The following is a 23963-nucleotide window of genomic DNA, read 5'->3' as shown; positions in this document are numbered from 1 at the left end:
TTTATTGAACTTCTGATAGAATTTAGAACAAAATGTATCCCCAAATTCTTGTCTGTCACAATAGCCAAAACATATGTATTAGGCTGATGGACTGATATTACTATTTTTGAAGCTGATCTAATGTGTTCTTTCTTTACCTTTTCTACACCTAACTCTGAGAGGCCAGTCTTCTGACACATCTGTCTTCTAATATCAGCTGTCAGAAATACTTCCTTCATTTTCACAGCAGAGGCTTTGGGGTCTGAATGTAATCCTTACCTGGTGTTGTCTCTGTAACTAGGATGCTACCAGGCTATAAATGAAAGCAAATCACATGCTGACATTCAGCCCTCTCTGAATGTCAGATTGGCACGTTACCACAGCAGGTGTTCTAGCTTTGGAGTCAAATTGATCTAAGAAACACAAGAATGAAAATTAAAATTTTGTGTAAGAAATTAAGAATAACGAAAAGAAGCAGCAGGAAGATTTTTTCAGGGTTTTGTCTGGTTAACCCCAATTTAACAAAATGGAGAAATTTCCTCAGTTATTATTTTTACATGTTAAAAAATGTTTACAAAAATTCTCTTTGATGAATGTTTACTCAAAGAAGGTTGCAAGAGACACGCTGACCAAAGTTAATCTCCCACCCTGCTGTTCAAGTATGTTCTATTTATGATGAAAGAAGCACACAGCAAATAGATTGCTTCTTCCTCTGGACAGTGATACATAAATTCATCACTAATGTCAGAGAGAGCTGGATGGTCAGCTCAGAGATCTACTCAGACATCCTAGAAAGGCTATTACTAGGCTGTAGCCAACATAGTTGAGACAGTTATAAACTATTTGTAGGTCCCTTGTTTAATTCTTTATTTTGCCCTAAAGCCTTGTCCTTGCATTTGTCCAAATTTGCAGCTGGGTTGTCTTGATGGAGTTGATAAAAGTTACTTGTGCGTATAGGTGTGCTAGTCCAAGAATAAAATGAGGGAAAGATGAAGTGGTAGGAAAGGCTGCTTAGAAGTGTGTAACAGGATGTAATATGACTGCACATATAGGGGGCACCCGTTGACTCTAATGGGGAAGAAAAGGCCCAACAGCTATGCCTATTACACAAGTTGCTTGGATTGCCCCAATATGGAATTTTATTATGACTATGAAGAGCTATTGCTAATACCATGTGGACTTGGACAGTAAACACGCTTGCTGTAAGTCTTACCCAGTGATGCTCACTTTTAGGGTCACTTTGTCCTGCATTTTATTAATTTTCATAAGCTAGTTTGCCTGCTGTCACATGTCTGCATCTTGGATGGTGAACTTCTCTGGGATGGCTGTATTGTTATTTTCTTCATCAGTAGATTTTTCCAAAAGCCATGGGAATTAACATTGCTCCCTTTTATGTTAATAGTTAAATATGTCCAGTAGCTGATGTCTTTGTCCCTTGATAACTGAAATACTTAGAAAATTCTGCATATCACATCCTCTCAACAATATATCTTCTTTTAATTATTTGATTATGCAGAAAAAGAAGCTTCACACTTTTCATGTAGATGTTCATCTAATGATCCCCTCCATAATCTTCTCCAGACTCTTTTCCATTGAATAACTATGTAAGGTCATTCATAAACAAGGTTGATAGCAGTGAGGACACTTAGTTTATTCCTCCACATCTTGTGGGACTGACTTTGACCTGTGGAAGAGTAGAACTTTCCCCTGAGTGGTGCTCAGACAGTAGGAGAATTTGAGTGATTTATGAAACTGATGAAATTCCACATCTCCCTCAGTTGATGTCTTAGAATAAAAGAACTCATAATTCAGAAGATGCGTGAATTTCTTCTGACACTGAGGACTCTAAAACATCTACATACATGACTTAGTGGCATTAGAATAATTCTTGCTTTGACTGTGAGCCAATTTCAAGCTCTGATATGTTATTTGCTCAGATTTTTTTTTTTTTTCTCCAGGGCCAATTATGTATAACATTCTTCTTTCCATCCTAAAATGTTACTGCATCTGCTCTGAACACTTAAGAGCCATAAGAGACATAAGACATAAGAGCCATTATGTCCCTGTCCCTAAATACAGCTATATTTCATTAGTGGAGGGATAATGCTACATATGGTCATTTTATATTGGGTTTTTGATAACACAGTTGCTCAGTATTGATTGTAGAAGTGAATCACTGAAGATTTCTTATGCTCCTAGAGTGTTGGTGGAAAAATCCAACTTCATTGTTCCAATCATATGATTGGGAAGTGATGGATGCCTCACTTATCACTAGCACATATATTGGAATAAATCATAGGGGGGAAAAAAAATGGAAAAAAAGAAAAGAAGGAAATGAGGAATGAAAATGCCTGATTCCCTTGGAAACCAGAATAACTGAGATATGAAAAGGAAGCTATTGGAAGGTGAGAGTAATCTCCCTTAATCTGCCTGGAGTAATATTAGTTACATAGAGAAAATGTAGTGTCAGATTACTCCAAAGAGCTCTGTTTGCTTTGGAGCTTCTCCTAAGCAAGGCACCTTGACTACAGAAAAGTTAGCTTGGTGGTGTAATACAGCTAAAGGACACAACTGCACTGAGTTGCTCATCATAAAGACAGTTTTTACCTTAAAGCACACAGTAAAAGTGGAGAACAATCTCAAATGGGCCCAGTTAGTGGGAAACAACTTAAATGCAGGGAGAAGAGATGGTGTTTTTTTCGCTAATCTATAACATACTTTTATCTTGTAAGGATCTGGATTGATATTTAAAAAGTGCAATTTCTGTTCTAGTTTCTGGCTGAGAAATCCATCTATGAATATATGATCTGTTAAAACTCCTTCCTGGGACAATCCTGTAACTGTCAGAGCAATTACACCAGAGGTGAATTTATTTAGAGCATGCTAATTGCAAAGTAAAAAAACTGCAAGATCAATGGGTTGTTAGAGCAGTAACTGAGACATCCCCTCAATTATTTTTGATAAAAATGATACATTATGCCTCTTTGATAAACCATAGTGTTATTCTTTGTAGGAAGCAGGACAATACCTGTTGTTCAAGTTTCCTGTCTAATTCTGATTTGTGCTTTGCTACTGAAACCTTTGGAAATATCACCTTTGGTGATAGGAGGATGATCGGACTGGATGATCTTGAAGGTCTTTTCCAACCTTGGTGATTCTGTGAAATATAATAGAGAATGGATTTAAATAGAAAGCAGGGACAGAGACAGAGACAGGAATCACATAGTAGTACTAACTAGCAATAACCACAATAACAAACACAGACATTCAGAATTTCCAGTGTTGATGAGAAGAAATAGCTTTGCCCCTGTGAATGAATGAGATGCTCATGTAGGGTGTTTGCAGTAGGTTGCTTCCCATATTCTGGATGAGAGGGGAGAGAAGAAGATTGAAAGTAGATGGAAAAGCTGTTGACTGGTTCTGAAATATAGCTACAGGACCGTCCTTTTTTATTTAGAGAAAATAGCTTGTAAGTAGAATTCCCATCACTGAGGCTCTGTTGTTGCTGGCTAGAATGCTGCTCACTGCAGATGTACCTGCTGCTTTTTGCATATCAAACCCTTTCATTGAAGGCAAAAGCATTTTGTTCTTTTTTTTTTTTTTTTTTTTTTTTGAGATGTTGTGTCAAAAATACCCACCAAGGAATAAGATCCAGCCATAAAATACTTTGCTCATTACACTATTTAAGTTTCAGCTACACAGAAAAACGTAGCCTGTCAGAAGACACAAAGGTCTGATGGAAAATAGCAATGGAGAAGGCATTTTAAAAGGGTCTGTTAAACCCAGAGGGTGACTATTTTTTTACTTACAGTGTGAGCCAGATCTTTTGAGAGTTGCAGTTATGTTAGTGGGTACCTCTACAATTCTAACTAGATTACCTTAGTGATTGTTGAGTACTTTAGATCTTCCACTTTAGAGCTAATCTTGAGAGGTGAGGAATTGACCAAATTCAAAATAAGTTACAGATGGTCTTATTGCCTAAAAACGACTGGTGTAAGTTTTGGTTTTAAACATATTAATGCATTCTGTTAATTAGAAATCATTCATAGTTTGATACTATATTGTTGTATTGTGCTATTATACTCAGTAAATATTTAAATTTTCTGAATGTCTTCAGAATGATAAAAATTTTGATATTCCTATGAAGTTTTCAATGTTGTTAGGCTGGCTAGAGGAGGAAGCTGCTTTAAAGCTGCTGGGTAGAGGAGGAAGACTGAATCCATTTTGGTGTCCGCATTTGGGTTCAGTCTAGGATGCGTTTGTTAGTGGCTGGACTAGTGATAAACCAAGAGTTCTGTTAAATATTCTGTGTTATTAAATCTCTCCTAATCAACACTTCCACGGATCACCACGACTTCTAATATTGGGTTTCCTAGAAGGAAGAAGAATCACAACATTTCAATCCTTTTAATTTGCTGTAATTGTCCAACTTAAAAAAGACATTAATATTCAAACATAGACTGAGCTATTAACATAGAAACTTCTTTACCAGACACATCTCTACACTTAGATTAAAAACAGAAAGGAATTACTGAAACATAGATTGTTTATTTCATTGTATTTGATTTTCTCAGTCACCTCCCAAGGTAATACCATTCTAATTCTAGACCTGATGTACTGGATAAAGAGTGAAGGAACTTGATGGGGTGTCAGTGATGTAACTTGTCATTTGTCAATTAATATCCCACTAAACAATGGCAGTATGACCTGATGAGTCTAACACAGAGTAAAGATGTATGGGAAATTCGGTTTCTCTTTGTCAATAACCTGCTACCTATACATTTCTCTGTTCTTTCTTGTTTATATAAATGGCAGCATTTGCATATATAAGTTTACACACTCTAGAGACAGGAAATATTTCTCAAGAATTGTGTAGTGTCTGTTAGTTCCAATATCTCATCTTTCTTGTATGTACCATGTTATTGTAATTTTAGGAATTGGGCAGGGTTTTGTATTCCTGAAGCTGCTGCTGTTGGAAAGGAGAGGAATCTTTCATTCCCATCTTAAAGGATTGAATTGTCTCTCAAGCTTTTATATGATGTATCATTGTTAGCAGTGTCTCCAAGGCACTAATAATGAGAATGCTCAATAACATTGGCATGATAAAGTAAAAACTATTAATAAATAAAACTAGGTCCATCATATTCATTAGATTTAAGTATAAGGGAAAGAATATAGTGTGTGGTGATGTGGCTGGGGAATTATACTACAAGGCCAATCAATTTCCAGGCAGAATTTTTGTTGTTGCTGTTGTTAGTAAGTAATTAATATAAATAATGCTGACTGTATTTAAATATTGAGGATACTAGGGAAAATGGTGTTGAAGACAGCAAGCAGATGGATCATGTAATTTATTCCCCAATTACAGCTGACATGTTGGGTATAAAAATCTGTGAGTCATCTATTATTTTTTATGGTCCATTTTACAGCTGTGTTTATTGTTATAATAAATAAATACATTATCTCATTAGGCTGATATTGTAAAAAGCTTGTAAAATAACAAACATCCTCTGCTTTCAGCACTTTCTTCCATATCAGGATGTCACAATGAAAGAGGAAAGATGCATTTGTACCTTATTAAGATCCAGGTAGATCTCACTCAGCTTGTAAAAGTACAGAGATATCCAGTAAAAATGGCTCTCTGAAGTTGAGGAAAATAAATCTGATTCTTACTGGAGGTAATGGGGAGAGGCCTGCTGTATCTCTGTACTGTTTGACAGAGCAGAAAACATACTGCTCGCCCTCGCTCTCCCAGCAGTAAATATACATTGCAAATAAATGTCAGATTGGCAATAAAGTTCATTGTATTTAAGCTACTGACTATCCCATAAAATGGCAATTTGATGGGGAAAAACAGCCAACTGGTACTATATTTAAAGTTCAGAACTCCTCTTTCTGAGATGGGAAGGGGAAGATCTCCTGTTCAGGACTCACTGGTACAGTCCCTGGCCTGGGGCAGTTGCTGTCTGGAGTGACTCAATAGCAGGGACCTGCTTGCTTACTCTTCTCCATGCCAGAGACTTGGAAAATCAGGATTGTTTTTTTTTTTAGTGAAGAAGGGGTAGGAGAGGGGCAACTGTTGTTGTCGTTATGCCCCTACCTTCCTACAGAAAAATGAAACGTGTCTTCCCAACCATGTGATAGGTACTTAGCATCTATCTAAGCTCAAAACATTCCCAAATTTGCAGAGTAAATATCTGGCAGTTAAGCACTTCTTTCAGTGGGGGCAGAATACAGCTGTGTGCATCCTGCTGATGTTTGATCATTGTTTGGAGGATTCTGGGCTTCGCATATACCTCTTTGCTGTGCATGGCAGGAATCACAGCCTCTGAGTTGGAAAGCATGAATCCATCTAGCAGAACTCAAGTAGCTACTCCTATTGCACCCATGTGAGCTGGCACCCTCCACAGATAAGGTGTTCAATGTTTAGACAGGGACGGGGCAGAAGAGACTTGTCAGCTGCTGCCCAGCACCCAGAATTGATAGTTCTCAGGGGGATGCCAGTTGTCTACATTCCTACTCAACAGAGCAGGTTATGGCGACTTTATTAACTGTTTCATTGATTCTAAGCACTGCCAACCAATAGTGTGTCAGCCCAAGCAATATTAGCATCACATGTGGGCTCGGCTTTTCTAATTTCTGGAACAAGATTACAGGTAACAATGATCTACAGTCTTAATTTACCACTATTTATGCCAATTTACTTAATACTTTGCATTCTCTATTACCTTCTCCAGTCCTATTAAGGAAAAAAATATATAATTTTAGTTAATTTTCATTATTATAAAAGAAGACCATTTAGTCTCTGCTCTTCCTTCAACAAGAAGGCATTCAGACATGCAGGCAATGAGGCAATGCTTATTTTCTTTCATTTTAAGCCAGGTTGGGGTGACTCTTTAAATAATTCTGCTCTCCTTTTAGTGTAGAATCATAACACCAAATACCATATGTAGCATATTCACAAAAACAACCATCTCTTTTTATTTTCTTCCTGGGAAGCAGTTTTCCAGACTGAGATTTCCTTTTAGAAGTTCATGATGATGATTTGTTACTATGAATTTAGAAAGACTCGGTGGTCATGCACCAGAACAGTTGAGGTTGAGCTCTACCTTTTGTGACTTTGATGAATATTTAGACAATTTCATGTAAGCAAACCAGTCAGAAGCTTTATTAATTATCAGCTCATGTGTTAGGAATGTCCGTCAGAGGGAAGCAGCCTGAAAAGAACAAGTCATAGAATCACAAGGATGGAAAGGGCCTACAAGATCATCTCGTCCAAGGCTTTAGTTTTTCTTGGTTTGTCTAGCTGAGGGCTGGAGGAGGAAACCTCTAGGCAGACCCAACTGAAATCAAAGGCAAAATGGTCCAAAAGCACAACGTGAGCAGAACCCTGAAATTGTGTCTCTGCTGCTTCTGCTCTGCTGAAACAGGAGACTGTGGTTTCCAGGGATAATGAGAAGCAGTTGAGAAGGAAGGGGAGAGGTTTGTCAGCTGCTGTGTTTCACCCTGGAAATGTGTAGTCCCCTCTTCACTTCTCCCATTCCTCAGACATGACTTCATGATGAAGCTAGTTGGTACATGTATTATTTTTATTTTTACATTACGTATAAGGAAGCAGTGATGGCTCAAACTTGGCTGAGAGGTCAGCAGCATGGGGAGGAAGGAAAAAAGTTAAGAAAGGCTGTGTTAAGCAGTATTAGTTCTTGGTTGCACAGCACACTCATCAGCTTAATCCCCTGAAGTGTTGCAAGAATAGAGCTTTTCTAGCAAGAGGAGGAACAGCATATACAAGCAATTTCATATTATGTTCCTTCCTGACGGATCCATGGTCTCAGCCTCTTAGGTCTGCTTCTGAAATACATCAAACTTCTGATCTGATGTATTTTATCTACCACTGAACTCCTGTCCAAAGGGGATTTCTTGTGGAAGAAGGAATACATATCTAGGAGAGATAAAGACGTTGAGCTATAATTTTAAAAATATTTTTCTAGAGTTCAGTCAGAAGAATATTGTGGGAGAGAACACAGGACAAATTTTCAGCTACTAATCTTTGACAGCAACAGGTTTGTAATGCATGTGAATCTTCATTAATCTAGGTGAAAGCATCATCTACAAAGGGACAGGAATAACTCTCCTAAAAAAAAAAAAAAAGTCCAGCTGTTGCAATGCTGTATCCAGCATTGCAATCTATCCACCCCACGCTTATTCAAAGAGAGGATTGCATGATTTGTGTAAATGAAACTGATACGATCCACAGAGTAAATAAAATTTGAATTTCTGCTACTGTATTAGCAAATATCCTGATATAACTAGGTTATCCTCCAGTCTGATGGATGGCTGTTACCTTCTCTGTTATATATGGCTTCTTGCCATTCCATTTCTATTGATAACTTGAAATTTCTCCATATAGCTATTTTCCTTCAGTTGTTTCTAACTATAATTAGAGCACAGGTAGCTTTTTGCTATTTATTTGTCAGGTGTGGATGAGGAGTTGGTGGTTCTCTTAATTGATACATCTATTTGCTGCTGCTTCCACAAGCTTTTAAAGAATTGCAGGCTCAGGACAATGCTGATGTCTCCAGTGATGTGCAAACAGGCAAAGGTGTAAATAGAGAGCTCTTGCAGCTGTGCAGGTACTTCTTTTCTGTGCAGCAAGAGCATGGAGTAAGCAGCCTGGCTTTGAGCAAATGCAAGCACAATAAAAGAACTGTTTAGCCTTCACTAGAATTCTTGAAGCAGCAGGAATGTGCATCACGCTTTTTAGTGCTGTCTGTGCTGTAGAAGGCATCAGTATGCCTGGACTAAACGTCACAGCTCTGTATTGAAAAAAGATCATAAACTGGTTGAGATTTTTTTTTTTTTGCTTTGTTTATTTGTTTTTTATTCAATTTCTTTTTGTTTTATGCCACTAAATACTCTGGATAGTAAAAGCAAGATTATGGGAAATCTGAGTAAAACGTTATCGAGGCCTCCATTTTGAAAAAGGGTAACTTAAAATGTAATTCTTGTCCCTATTGAGCCTGTTTGGACCCCAGAAGAAAGCTTGAAAGCAAGGATTTGAGTGTGGAAACCAAACTTCACTGATAAGTCACCAAATGTGGACTGAGTCCACTATTTCTTGCACCTGTTGTTTGACAGGCATGGACAAAGGGGAGATTCCTGGGTGCTTAGCCCAACAAGGTTGTCAGGTTTTGCTGAGCTTTTGCATTCATGTCTAACCACCAAAGAGTGTGGAGGGAGCTGAGCTTGTTGCAGTTACTGCTGATGATTCTTTATTCTGTTAGTTCCACTTTAGTAGGAAGAAGATATCTGGATCTTGCTTGATCTCAGAATGCTGGAGAGCTGTGTAAAAAGCGAGTTTCCTTTCCATCAGATTAATGTAACAAAATTAAATGGATAAAATGGAAAAAATAAGATATGTATAAGTCCTAACTCGTCTTTCTAGTACTATAATACTGTTTTAAAAGAACAGACCTTTTCCCTTTCTGTCCTGGGAGATGCCATTTAGTATTTTGTATCTGATGAGTAACTTCACACAGAGGTATGAAATTCAAGCGATTCATTCTACTGCTCCTCTCCCAGAGCCCAGAGGCAGAGGCCATGCAGAGCAGAGAGGTTCTGAGCTCTCTTATTAGGGACGGAGGCATCTGCTTTGCTCAGCCATATTGTGCAATGGCCTGTTCTGTTGTGTTCTGTGAACCTTTCAGGGATTAAAATTGATGAGATTCTCTGCTGTCACAAGGGTCTTCAGAGCACATGATTTTCCTGAGCTGCAGTCACTCAGAGTGGGAATTGCAGTCAGAAGGTCAGAAAGCTGTTAAAAAAAGAGAAAGTTTATATTGATGTTTTCCATTATTTGAGAAACTGATACAAAACAACTATAGGTTTGATGAGACTTTCCTGCTCACCGGCAGCAATACTGAACTAACTTCAGTTAATCCAGTGAATTTTTTATTGATATGTTGGAGGAAAAAAAAGGATCTTCAATGCTTTTTGACATTTATGTTGTGGGAAAGTATACATTTAAGAGGCTTACATTAAGAGCCAGTCACAGTATGAGATGTTATTCATATGCTTACGTTGCCTATGAATACAGTGCAGATCAGTCAAGATAGCAACAATGGATGTGACTCTCTTGTCTCAACAAACTTGCCTGATTAATTTCTCCTCCTTGTATTTAATATGCCAGCTGCACTATCTCTGTTTGAGATGCATTTGCATCACAAAGGAATTATTTTATCTCTGCCTGTATAATTTCAAGTGATGTTGGTGGCTTACAGACACTCACCGCCCAATTTATTGTCCGGGAGTGAAACTGCTGGAGAGTGAGTTCCACTGTGTCACCCATGCTGCTGTTATCAAACAATATTACTGTGCTTTTTCTTCTAGCTCATGCAGTCTAAATTTTTTCAAACCTATAGTGGATGCAATGCTAATTTTTATCCTGCTTAGTTTACGTTCAGAAAAAGAAGGGAGGTCTTCTAGTAAATGCTACAATTTAGGAAGAAAAGGGGAGATCAGACCTGCTGGTGAATTTAGGATTAATTATTGTCCTGCACCTGGAAGTCTCATACATTCATGTCTTTAATTGGTTTTGTTTCATGCTAAGTGTGTGTCTTGTCCTTCTGTGTCTGATGGCCAAAGGGCATTTTGTACAAGCAGTTTTGTGCTTTAAGTGAAGGTAGTGGTGCTTCTCTTCAGGAATTTTCTCTTCAGAAATCCAGGAATGAACCTGGATTTCCTTCAGTTTAATGCATTGCCCATGTGCTGGAACAGGGAGAGCATGTGCTGAGCAGGGAGAGAAGCAATAAAAAGCAGATAAGGAGGAGATGCTCTGATACTGCGAGCTCTGGGGAAAGAGCAGTGGAGAAAGGAAGTAAACTCCTGTGGATAGGAAATTCAGAGCTGAGGTAAATTAGAAAACAGACAACCTGGTGTGCATACTTTGAATGTGTGTTCCTCTCATTCTGCCTTTCTATGTGCTTTGGAAGCCAAGAAAATTGAAGCATTTTTCAGATCTGAAACCAGTCTCCTTGCCCTCACTTTGGTGCTTTCAGTCTTTTATCTTCGTAGAACTAAAGTTTACCCTGAGTGAACTCCAGATTTCCAAAAAGGTATTTTCAACATAGTTTCAGTTTATACATAAAACATCCTTTGCACATTTGATTTCTACAAAAATAAGTCACAAGTATGAGCTCATAAATTCTTGCTTCATCTTCTCATTTACTTGAGAGACACAGATGTACCTGTATTCTTTCATCTTATCCTCTTTTCTCGCTATTGAGGAAGCAACTGTTTTCTTTGCCAGCATTCACTAGAGCCTGACTCCATGTAATTTCTATAAATAGTCTTCCAGTACTGCTGCACCTACTTTATATGCTTTGCAGCCTATTTGCAAGGAATTTAAACACATAAGTAAATTTTCTAGCCAAGTGGTGTAATATGGTGTTCTCTCCCTGCCATAACTTTCTGGCATTTTGATGTACTTAAGGTCTATCTATCTTCTCTAGTTTGTAATTTCTGTGCTTGAGAAGTCACATTCTCAAAACTTTTTGTTTAAGATCATCAGCAGATGGAGACAGAATATGCAGTAGACTTTTTCTCCTAACATGGGGCAGCAATCCCTATGCCTCTGGAAGAGTGAGATGTGGTCCTTTATTCAACCCCTGAGAGCTGTGCTGAGAAACCCAACAGTCAGTTGATGCATATGAGAACCAACAAACTCATTTTACACAGGCAAAGAACAGCTGTTAAACAATAGTCATTTCACAATAGCCAGATTTACAGGAACTGATTGCCAAGGTTGTCATTATCTTCATGACCACCAGTGTTTCTGGGAAGCATGTCTGTGTACAGATAAGTATGAGCTGTGTTGGAGACGGTTCACACGAGCTTTGCCATCATAGCAGAAATCCAGTTCCTACTACAGTGTGCAATTTCTCAGTCACCTCTGTTTAAACTAAACTAATGCTTTCAATCACTTTTAGTATTTTGATATGAGTACCATTAAACAGAAGTACCCATTAGTTCATTGCTGTAGGTATTTTATAAATGTTATTTTTGTTATTTGAATTCATTAATATGGGGTGAAATGTCACCAATTTCCAACATTGTTTGGAGTTTTCCATGCTGAAAGTATAATAACATTACTTTTCGGGGATGAAGAGATTCTTTCCCCTCATCCCTCTTAATGTGTCAAACCAAAAAAATAACTTTTTATTGTCTGCAGAAGAAACCATTTTTTTTATTGCTAGTTTTCTGTTTCTAGAAGCCTATTTTTTGTGTAAAAGGAAAGGGTTTTCTTTCTCTGGTACTTTAGCACCAACTAACTCAGCATTTTAAGATCAGAGCTGCGTAGCCCTTGTCAGAAATGTAATTAAAAAGAGAGCTGCATTACAATGGTCATGAGGACATCAGGGGATAACTGCCTTGTATTACAATAAGCATTTTGATTAACTTCAGACATTTGGCTCAATTCAATACTTACATACTGTAAGCTACAGCGATTTCAATGAAAATTTTGAGAGATGTTTTCTTTTGCTTTAAAGCCTGTAGTGAGAAGCTTCTTTGTATTATTTGCATTTTCATCTAGACTGGAAGAGTGCCTCTTGGATAGCATAGAAGCTGCAGTGATTAAAAAGACCTAGTGACTAAACCAAAATCTAAACTCTTACAGGCATAAGTTTCCCTTCAAAGACTTCCAATGACCCAGAACTAAAGCATTGTCTGAATAACTTGTGCCCAGAGCGTCTGAGAATCTAATCTGAGCCTACATTTTGTAGAAGGAGACCAAACACTAAGGGAAGAAAAGGATCTCCAGATTTGAAGCTCAGAGAAGAAGAAAAGTGCAACAAAGCATTTCTGCAAAGAAATTTTTTTTATTGTGAAATTGCATGAATGTCTCACACTCTGGACAGCATGAAATAGAAAACTCTTAGGCTTCCCAGCCAGCCCTTGTGTGCACTCTAAAAAATCCTTTCACCCGTAGCTCAGTCTACCCTAGAAAATAACCTAACTCCACTTGTCTCTTATTTATAAGCTTTTTGGTTATATTAACTCCCTTCAGCTGGCCCAAAAGAGTAACACATTTCTTCTGCCTGGCTGGTTGCTGGTGTTTTCTGTAGTAAAGAGAGTCAGTGCTTGGTCTGGTGAGTCTTGTAACTATATCTTTACCAAGTTGGTGCATGTCAAGAGTATCAGAAATAGTATGTATCATCTGTTTTTATTATTATTATTTTTAAATTTGTGTCTGTTATTGAAATTATTTGTTATTGTATTTAGAAGCTGTATTTGCACCAGCTTCTGGCGCTGGAGCTCATGTGTATTGGCAGAGCAGCTCCTTAGCACGTATTTCTGCACAAAGATCTCATCGCAGAACTGAGACTAAGTGACGTTGATGGGCTGTGTGAGGAGACTGGGTGATGGGGTTGTGGTTGTGTTTAGAAGATATGAAGAGATAACTTGTAAAATCAACTTCTATGTGAGTATAGTAGCAAGAATGTGTTAGGCAAAGGCAGTTGTAGATATTCTATCCTAGTAAGACGAGGCACAATGGGAATATGGGCTAGTTAAATGGAGTTGAAGTTAAATGGAGTAGAATCCTAGAGTCACAGAATTGTTTGAGCTAGAAAGGCCATCTGGTCCAACTCTCCTGTTGTGATTAGGGACATCTATAGCTAATCGGGTTGCTCATAAAATGGAATTAATATTCTGATCCAATAATACCCCCACAGGCAATGCAGATCTCATCCTGTTACTCAGGAGAAAGTTTGAGTTTCTTGGAAACCCCTTGCTCCAGCTTTCCCCATGATGCCCACCCCAGCAGCCACCTTTGCTATGCTAATAGCAGCAGAGACCCGTGACGCACATGATTAGAAGGAGCATTTTGTTGTGTGTCAGCCTGCCAGCAACTTTCTCAGCCTGGGCTCAAAGCATCGCAAGCCAAATGCTGCTAACTGAATATGTAGAAGTTGAGCTTCAAGCCATTGTAAGCTTTATAACTGCTTATTACATTAGCTCAGATGCTACCATGGAGTATGCTGTGCGCTACTCTGATTTTATTATTTTTTTAAAAAAAGATGAAATGCCAAATTAAAGAAAAATGAAGGGGATTATCATGACTCCAGGTGAAACATAAACAGCAGGATTCAGAGCGCTCCTGGAGAACAGAACTCCTTTTTCAATAAAACCTCCCAATTTATAAAACATTTAAACAGAAAGGGAAAAGAGGGAAAAATATCTATATGCTGTATCAGGGAATTATCATTAAATGATATGTTTCTCAAGAGCTTCTATGGGGCATTAGTAGCTCTCCAAGAAGCAGAGGCCTTGTTTTTAATGTTAATGACAAGCGCAATAAAGATGGAGGGAGGGAAAATGCAAAATTTTGCCATACAGCCTGGGCTGACTTGGAATAAGTATCTATTATTTATTGAAAGCTTTTTGCTGGATGGTAGCAACTCCTTTAAAGGAAGCATTTGTTTTTCTTTGTTTGATGATGATCACTGGCAAATGCAGAAATGCTGTGAAAGGTGAAAGATTTGTTTTATTTCCTATTTCTCTATTTTTTTCTTGTTTCTTACCTCCCCCTCCAAGAACATAAATAATGATTATAACAAACACAGGGAAAAAACCTGTAGGTAACTTACAAATGAAATGCAGGAGATGTATTTTTATAAATGAGATTGTGAATGTCACAAAGGTAAAGTTAGAGAGAAATATGTGAGTCCTGATCTCTCCTGAGCTGCAGGGGAAAGCTTAGGAGATTTGATATTTTGAACACTGCCCAGAGAAAGAATGACAATGGAAATCTGTTTTTAATGAAAACACAAGCCAAAAAATCTTTTTCAAAGCCTGATTACAAGACCCTGACATTGACCTCTATTTCAGTTTTAACACTCCTGGTAAAAGGATAAATAAAATGTGCTTCAACACTGAAACCTCTGGCGTGGCTATGGCAGAGTACAATCTGCATGCAAATATCCATTGAGAATGTTTTGGTGGGAACCAGCACTATCTTCCATGTCAGTAGAATAAGAAAGCAAGAGAAATGGGGGTGGGGGGGTGGGGGGGAGGAGAAAAGCCTTCTAAAAATGCGTTACAACCTGGGAACTATTCAGTGTTTAAACTTGTGCACAGTGAAGCGCTTTCACTGAATTTAGCCAAAATGGAAAAGGGTTGGATATAATAATTTCTTCTCAGGAAGAGTGGAGAGGCACTGGCACAGGGAGAGTCACCATCCCTGGAGGAGTTCAAGAAATTTGGAGACATGGCATAGAAGGACATGGTTAGTGGACGTGGTGGGGGTGGATTGGGCTTGGACTAACTGATCTTAGACATCTTTTCCAACTTTAATGATTCTAAAATTGTGGACTTCTTCTCTGCTATACTGATGCCGTGGGTCATGTGAGTTCACTTATGGTCAAAAGGTTGGGGCAAAATGAAAGCTGCCTCTTGAGTCTGTATCTAGGAGGATGCTTATCACAGGACTGTCCTCTTTTTTAATGTAGAGGAGCATCAGAGTGTTCACTGGGATAGATCTTGCAGTCTGCTGTAATAACTGGTGCTCTTTGCAACGTGCCAGCTCTAAGCATCGGTAAATGGACAGCTGCCTTGAGCAGCAGTCTGCATCGGTAGGAAAAGATCTAGTCTCACCCACAGGAGAAGAGCATAATACAAAAGTGTATTAATAATATGTGTTTGTTCTTGAGAGAAAAAATATGCATTTTTTTGGTCTTATACTCAAAACCTATGGCAGAATGATGACGAAAGTCCTTGGAAAAAGACTGATGCTTGGAGGTGGAGTTGTACAAGTGAATGTTTTTTCACTTGTGCTTCTAATTACTGCATTGGCCAAAGATGTGCTTTAGTAGCTTGGGTTGTAAGATAATTAAGCATTTATAGGAGATCTCTGAGGTTTATCATAGCAAGCAGCTGAAAATTTAATAGCCTGCTCTTATATCCTAATGCAAATGTTGAAAGCCTGTGGAGCAGGTGAGATCATCATTTATCTGTAGAAAAGTTCAATTGTAGTCAGTGTGCTTATAAATCTTCACCTCCTGAACAGATTTACAAGTGTTTCTGAAATATTCAGAACATTTTCAATCCAGTGTTGTTTTTTTTTTTCCTTCTGCTGTATTATTTAGATTCCAGATTCACATCAATGGATCTGTCTCAGGTGTCTGCTTGTATTTTGTTTCATGTGGCCAGTGTAAAATATTCAAGGAGTTCATTACAAGAAAATATTAGATTATTTTCTTCAGTACTTGTAGGTAGATGTACTTGGGCATGCTAGTATTTTCTCTGGCTATGAACTGTGGATTTGGAATATGGGATTTCATCACTTGGACAGGTAAAGGGAACTCTGAAACTTGTCCTGAAGAGTTTGGAATTTCAAGGCTTGTCTGCCTACTGGAATAAGGTCTCTCAACTCCTGTAGGAAATATTAGGATTGCACTGGATTCCAGAAATACTGATGCATCCAGCAGCATCATACTAAAGCACCACCAGTTATCGTGAGAAGGTCAGCTCCTCCTCATTTCCATGAGAGGAAGTGTAAATGAACAGTATTTGTATAAAAAAAGCATGAGAAAAACAGAAAGGAAGGGTTTATTTGTTTTATGCATCCTGTAAATGGGAAAAAAAAAAATGTGTATAAGTCTTTGGAAAGGAATGGGTTATATGAATAATCCAGAGTCAACATTTCTTGTTGCTCACTTTGCAGTTTCCACATCTAGCTCTGGAGATGTAAATTCATTGTGTCTGTCGTCAGCAGCTTTTGTTTGAACCCAACTGAAATATTGTAAAGTTTTCAAAACAAGTTTTGTATTTTATCTTGATAAAAGACATTTCTCCCAGACTCACATGTTCAGAAATAAGCTCCCTTCTCCTGCTCAAAGCCATATGCTGCTGACAGCCCTACCTACTTACGTGATTCTTTTTCTAGATCCCTCCTTTTATTTTTTTATGAAATAAAAAGCATTTTTCTTGAGTGAAGTGTAAAATAGGTTATTTTCCCCATTAACAAAGAGAATACTTTGTCTGTAAAGCTAAAATAAACAGGATCTGATATCTGATCTACACTCAGCATGCATTTCCACTGTAGATGCAGTTAAGATGGCTTTGAATTCAATTCTGACAAAGCTGACAGTAGAATAATTTAAACATTTGTAAATTTTCCTGTGCTTTTCAGCACGTTATCAATAGTAACTGTTAAACTGAACTTCCTGGGAGTGATGTTTTCCTGTAACCAAGCTGACCACAATACCTGTCCTTCCAGCAAAAGAAAATTCTGGTATCAAAGTCCTCACATATAAAGTTCTGGTAGGCTATACATTTATGTAGAGGTTTATCTTCTGTCTGTCTTTCTACTGCTTACAGATGTGAACTGTGTGTGCCTGCTTAAGAAAGCAGTAATTCCTCTCCTTTCCTTGCTTTCTTAGTTGCCCTTGCTCTCATAGGGACTAAAGAGGAAATAAAACAATGATAAAATCTGCCAGTATTTATGCATTGGGTGGAAGCAGGAAGTGTCTACAGCTCTTACTGTAAAGCCTGGCCTTCATCTTCCAGATCACTGGAACTTCAGCTGTGTCATTTTTCCTGATCAATTGCTATTAGATTTTGTTCAAACAAAACAAGGAAGTCTAACCAATTAGAGCATCTTGAAAGTCAAAGATATGGGTTCTTTTTGCTCTATGTGAAAATGGAACTGCTTCATTTCGTGAAATGGAAGCTTTCCTCTGAATGTTTTGTTTCGATCTGATGGAAATGTCATTTGCCTTTATTATATTGCATTTGAAAAGAAGCAATTCATCTTACTGATGCAAAATATTTTGATTGCCTCAGAACAAAGTGCTCCTGTAACTTTTCACTGAACATTTCAACAAAAGGAATGTACGAATGTACTGCTGCCAGCCCTGTTCCCTGAGCAGGTGTTTTGTCCAGGGAAACTTCTCCTGGGACGATTCTGCTCGGTGCTATCTTCAAGTCAGATTTCTCCTTGATTGCTCGGAAAACAGATAGTCTCTGACATGGAGGAAGTATATTGCTTGATGCTTAAAGCAACTTTGGATGCAGTGTAACTCTGGCCCTGTAGTTCCAGGGTATGAGGAAGAAATAACAGTCAAAGAGTAAAAAATTACTTTGTCAGCATTTCAGATCAGCTGTAATTTGGGATTAGGTCTCACTAGAAAACAAATGGGCTCTGGGTTAGTGCTTCAAAAGACCCGAGAAATACGCTACACCCATGGCAGGCAAAGGACAATGTTTCAAGACGGTTCATCTGTCAATGTGCCATAGTTTGCCTTTATGGGTTCCAAGCCACCAGAATCTTTGCCGTGCTCTGCTCCATCCAAAACTACACAGTTCTATGAACTCTAATCACTGAGCATCCTCTTGCTCCTCTGATCTTTTCATTTGACTCCAATCACTATCTGGACTGCAACGTCTTAACAGTGAGCGTTTTATTTTCCTTCACTGTTGTAGCTTGTGGTGATAATACTCTAGTTTATCATGGATTGGGTACAGGATTCAAATGATGGCTATTTATACAGAGATTAGGTTTTCTTGTATAGAAACATTGCAAGCAATGCTGAGTTCAGTGGAACAGCATTACTATCAGAGACTGAGACCTGGAAACTGAAATAACAGAGAATCTGAAATTGAGAGCTACAGAACTTATCATCATGCAACTTAGATTTAGAAACATCACCATCTAGGCTAGTGAAAGCGATCACCCTAGTTTTGTAGTCAATTGTGAGAAAAGTGGAAAAAATATGATGACCATCATGAAAGAGTGATAAATTAGATTTAAAATATAAAATCACCTTCTCATCCTGCTCAGCTTCATTTCAAGTGATATCCAAAGCAAAGAAAATTCCCATCCTCTAAATCAATAATATGATTTTTTTCACCTTGAAAAGAGCCCTTTAATAATGTTAAATGAGAAAAATCTTTGGTGTTCTCCAGAAAACTCATTTTCTGCAAACAGTGCAGAAATTGCTCATGATGTCTTGTTCATTTTGAATTAAGTTCATGAATGGAAAAAAAGAAAGATTTGCTCAAAAATATCCATTACTGTCTATTTTGTTGAGATGATTTATGTCAGAAGTGTGATACTTTTCATTCCTTAGGTCCTTTCAGAACATTTATTTCACAAAGCTCTTGCAGAAAAGATCTTCTTTCTAACCCTTGTAAGTGAGAAATAACTCCATTGCAAAAAATAAGGTGTGGGGGTGTGGGGTATGGTCTAAATCTCTCCAGGTGGAAAATAATTCTAAATTGAATTTTACAAGTCATCGTGGTTTTATTAACACTGATAAAATAAAATAAAGAGAAGGAGAGAAGGGGAGAGAGACAGAAGAAATTCAAAATCAATCTTCTTTTAGTGGAGACTGCTCAGTGAGTTGCATAAAATAAAATTAATCTTGTTTTGGAACAACAGGAAGTACATAATAGAAAATAAGGGTAAGATTGATCCTCAAGTTAGACAGCTTTGTTGCCAAGCTGCTTATACACAGCAGAGGGAAAAATATTCAGCTCATCTCAGATAAATTATTAATCTATTTTTTTTACAATATTGTTAATGTTTGTGGCATAAAAGAAAAAAAGATCAAAGCATAAGTAGGCTCAACAGCACAGACGTGGTACAAAATCATCTATTGTTGGAGTCAGTTGTGGTTTTTTTTTTTCATTAGGAGGCTATTTATGTTGCAAAAATGAGATTTCTTCCTGATTTCCAACTCAGATTTGAGGATGAGATGTGCCAGAGTATGTCCTTGGCACAATCAAAATAATCAAATTATTTTCAGTTGCTTTGGGATCTATTTTTAAATAAGCCTACAGGAATTATCCAACACAAAAATAATTGGTCTGGCACCAAATGAGTATCTTCATGTGGTCTGATTTACACAACCTGCAGATCCCTTGTACCTCCCAAATGAGGCTGGTGGTCTTGGTGTTCACACTGCAGTGTCCTAAGGGCTAGGCAGTCAATAGGTGAGGAAAAACACGGATCAATTCCTAGCTGACCTCACTGAAAAATTGGTGCACGATGGGATTGAAGTAGGTGCCTTGCAGTACCTTGTTGCTTTTGGATTTCAGCCATGGGGGCGGGTATTCTTATGGCTTTATTAAAGACTCACTTTTCTCTGAGAGACCATTGGCACACCTCTATTCTGCCCTGCTGGCAGGAACAAAATATCTTGTTGACTTTCTCTGGCTTTGTTGGTTTGAAAAGACCGCCCGCATTAATTTTCTGTTAGGAACACAGACAAGTCTATGCACACAGCAAAAGTCAGCAGAAGCATATGAAGCTAATCTTAACAGCAAATACAAAGGAAGGATGTGATAACTTGTTTCTGCTTGCCTAAGATCAGAAATGTTGTAAAATTTAGGCAGAGGATGGACGTATGTAACTATTAATATTTGAAGAGCATGTTAGCATGTTTTAGTTTAGTTTAGACATCAATGACATTAAATATTTTTCATCTTTATTCTCCTTTCCCCTTCACCCTTCCAATAAAAGAAAATTTTAGAAAAAGTTAATATTTTTCCTTTAGCTTCTTATCTGCATTTCTGTCTTTGCCCCTCTCTTAGAGGATTAAAGAAGTGCACATGAAAATTTATTCCCTGCTGTAAAAGAAATGTAGTATTATATTTTCTTCAGTGCATTTTTCATGTCCAAAGTGACCCAATCCTGTTTCACTTGCAAAGCTCAGTTTCTCCTTTGTTGTGAAGAGTTGTTCCATTAAGTTGTTTTGCTGCCTAGGAGCTCTGTTGACAGCTACTTGTCTTATCAGATACTGACGCTGATTAGAAAGATTAACTCTTTCTCCTTCTCTCCTGTTCAATATTTCTCCTGCTTGATGGACAGATTGGCTCTGGAGATTTGTAATGAACAGTGGCACCTTTCAGCTATAGGCAACTAGTATTGAACCTGGCTTGAGTTGGAAGTAACTCAAAACAGACTGTATGCAGTCTTTACCTTCTGAAGGCTCTCAAGTGACATGTGGGTTATGACTCCCATTCTGAATATCCATGTCCTGAAACATGACGTTGCAGCTGATACTAATCTCCATTGACATGTTTAGCCATGATCTGAGAATCAGATGTGGAGGCTGAATTACCCTTTGCCTTGAGTAGGAGCTGACTCTAAAGCCTGCATGGAGTGCAGTGACACAACGTGAGTTGAAATGGCTGAATTTTGCAGCCTGCCCTATGTCTGCCTGGTGGAGAAGGAGCAGCTGTCACCACTGTGGTGTGTTCAGCCAATTCCAACTGCATAAATTTACTAACAGAGGTTTAACATTCTTGCAGTTTCATTCACTCAGAAATGCAAAATTATTCAGGAACTTGCAAAGGTGTTATCACCCTATACTTGGACATTTAGGAGGCATATGTCTGTGTGTGCTCAGTGGTTTCTTTGTGTGTATGCATGTGACAGTGTTGTATTTGTATGTGTTTGTAAAATTGCTGTTTTTAGAGAATTTAGTGTATCTGGCAAGGTGGGTGGATGTACTGCTGCCATGGTCTGACCATTTGGAGAGGTATTAAATCAGACCACTTCAGGTGGTGTCTCAGCACACATGCTGGTGCAAAGGAGTGGTGTCCAGCCTCATCAACAATAATGCTATTATTTCCCCACCTCCACAATCCAACTTTTGGCATTTTCTCACTTGGCCTTCACCTCCACTTTATATAGAGTATCTTCTATCACCAGAGTAGGCTGTGGTAATAAAGATACAGCTTTGTCTGTGTTGTCTGGCACAAGTGCCTTCCCAATCTTAGAAAGCAGTATTCTCTCCTTCTATTTTCTGTGATTCCACTTTCTGCGATTGATTCTGACTTCCAGAAATGCAGAACTGTCAATGGTGTATTTAGCAATCAGCTGATCTTAGAGGTTTGCCTTTGAGCACTCATATTCCTGAAAGGATACTGAGACAAGCTTGTAAGTTGTGAATCACAGCAAGTCAGCTCTGCTCTTCTATTTGTCAGAATGCAAGAAAGAAGGAACTTTGGGTAGTTGCAGCAAAGCAGTGGATCAGATTTATGTTAAGTCCATCATTATGGGCCATCAAAGGTCCTTAGTCTCATCCATAGGCCATGTATTTCATCCCTCTTCCAAACTGGTCTGTACAATCCCCGTTTCTTTGAAACATCCTTACCAGCTCTGACTCAAAGAGTCCTTGAGCTTTGAGATGTACGTGACTTGTGAGTGTTCTTTTAACTTTTTTAAAGAAACCACGTTACTGTTTGAATGATGTGAGAAATCACTTTGCCTAAGTAACAGTGGCATTGCATTCTGTCTTTTTATTGTTCTCTGAAAGGTCGCAGTGTAGTGATTTACGAAAGTCATTCTGAAAGTCTTTTTTCTGATTAATTTTCCTACTGTACATTTTTTCCTCAGCCTTGAATTGTGCAACTTTTATCCTTTAGATTCATTTTCCTCACTCTTTTTTGTGCCGAGTTCATTGTGGGAATTTAGTCATAGCTGACTCATAATTGTGTTAAATGTTGCATCAGCAATTAATTTGCTGTAAGAATCAATGTATCAGTTGCTGATCTGGTTGATACTTGAGGTAAATTTTTCACCTTTTTTTTTTAAGTGTTTAAGTATTTTGTTTTTCCTGTCTGAATGATTTTCTTAATTCTTTTCTGTTTATCTGTCTCTTCCTTTAGACACAGATGTTATAAAATATTCTTTTTGTTTCTCCATTGGCTGCATCAAACAAAGCTGAGTTCTCTTACTTTTGCCTGGTAGATTCTACCAATGTATGTTATCATTTCTGAAGACACTGAAAGTTCCTCATGATAAAACCCTTCACTAAGATTTCCAAGCTGGTTTATTTTACTGAAAAATTTAAATGACTCTAAAGCAAATATCCCATGTTTACACCCTGAAAATATTTTTTTTTTTCCACATTTTTTCAGCTTAGTATGTGAAAAATATACAATCATCAGATACTTCAAAAAAGTCTCAGGAATGTTTTCTTAACTATTCCATCATGCTCAACCTGTTCTTCCAGTCCACCGAAACCTTTGTAGCCATTCTTATTATTGATGCTAAACACTTTGCATGCCTTTGGACAGGCCATCAATACAACTGTGGCTAATTGCCAGTCCAGGATGATGCATCTCATGCAGTCTTTTGGTAACTGCAATATTGCTTCTACAGCCCAATCATTTAAGAGAAGATACATTGGAGCAGTAGTGATGCATGCACAGAAGTTACTTGAAAAGACAAAATAGAAGGTTGCTCATTAGCAACTGTCATGTGGTGAGGCTATGGTTCACTGAAAAAAATTTAACTCTGTTTCTATTTTGCCCAATTTCTGATGCAAAGCCTCCTGCTAGATTGCAACTTTATCATTTTGGAAGGACATAGCTTGATGCCATAAACTTTGTCTAAGCGTGCATTAAATGGTTGCGTATTCCCATTGTGCCTGAGCCAAATGATAGTTATTATTGATTCTGTTTCACATTCTAAATAGATTTAAATCATCAATGATTTGAAATGCAAAGTCGGGGAAAACTCTCAATTATCAAGTGGAAATGCAATTTTCAGGCATTGTGCTGAAGCAGTGATAGCTAGAGGAACAAAAGCAGGGGATGTGGGAGTGAGAGAGCCTGGGTAATGGCCCTTGGTGTCATGAGGAGCTGAACCAAAGAGTGTTTGGTGCTGACAGGATGAGCTCGAGGTGATGGATGACGTGGAGCAGGAGGTGAGGCTGGGCTCAGGTGCTTGCTGAGCCTCGGCTCCTCCTGCTCAACAGATCATTGAATCTCTTCAGGTGGGATTTGTCTCATCTAACTTTAGTGATCAAAAGTAATTGCTTAGCTACCCACAGATTTTTGTTATCTTTGTACTGAAAGAAAATGAATATCAGAAGAAAGCGAGGCCAGGTTGGGGAATGTTGTCCTGTCAGGTTATGCTGCTGGAGATAAAAAAAAAATGAGAGCTGAGCCGACTCTCTCGTGTCAGTGGG

The sequence above is a fragment of the Lagopus muta genome, chromosome 5 (assembly GCF_023343835.1).
Source record: "Lagopus muta isolate bLagMut1 chromosome 5, bLagMut1 primary, whole genome shotgun sequence".
Classification (NCBI taxonomy): Eukaryota; Metazoa; Chordata; class Aves; order Galliformes; family Phasianidae; genus Lagopus; species Lagopus muta.
The sequence above is the reverse complement of the archived record's forward strand: the minus strand, read 5'-3'. Positions refer to the sequence as shown.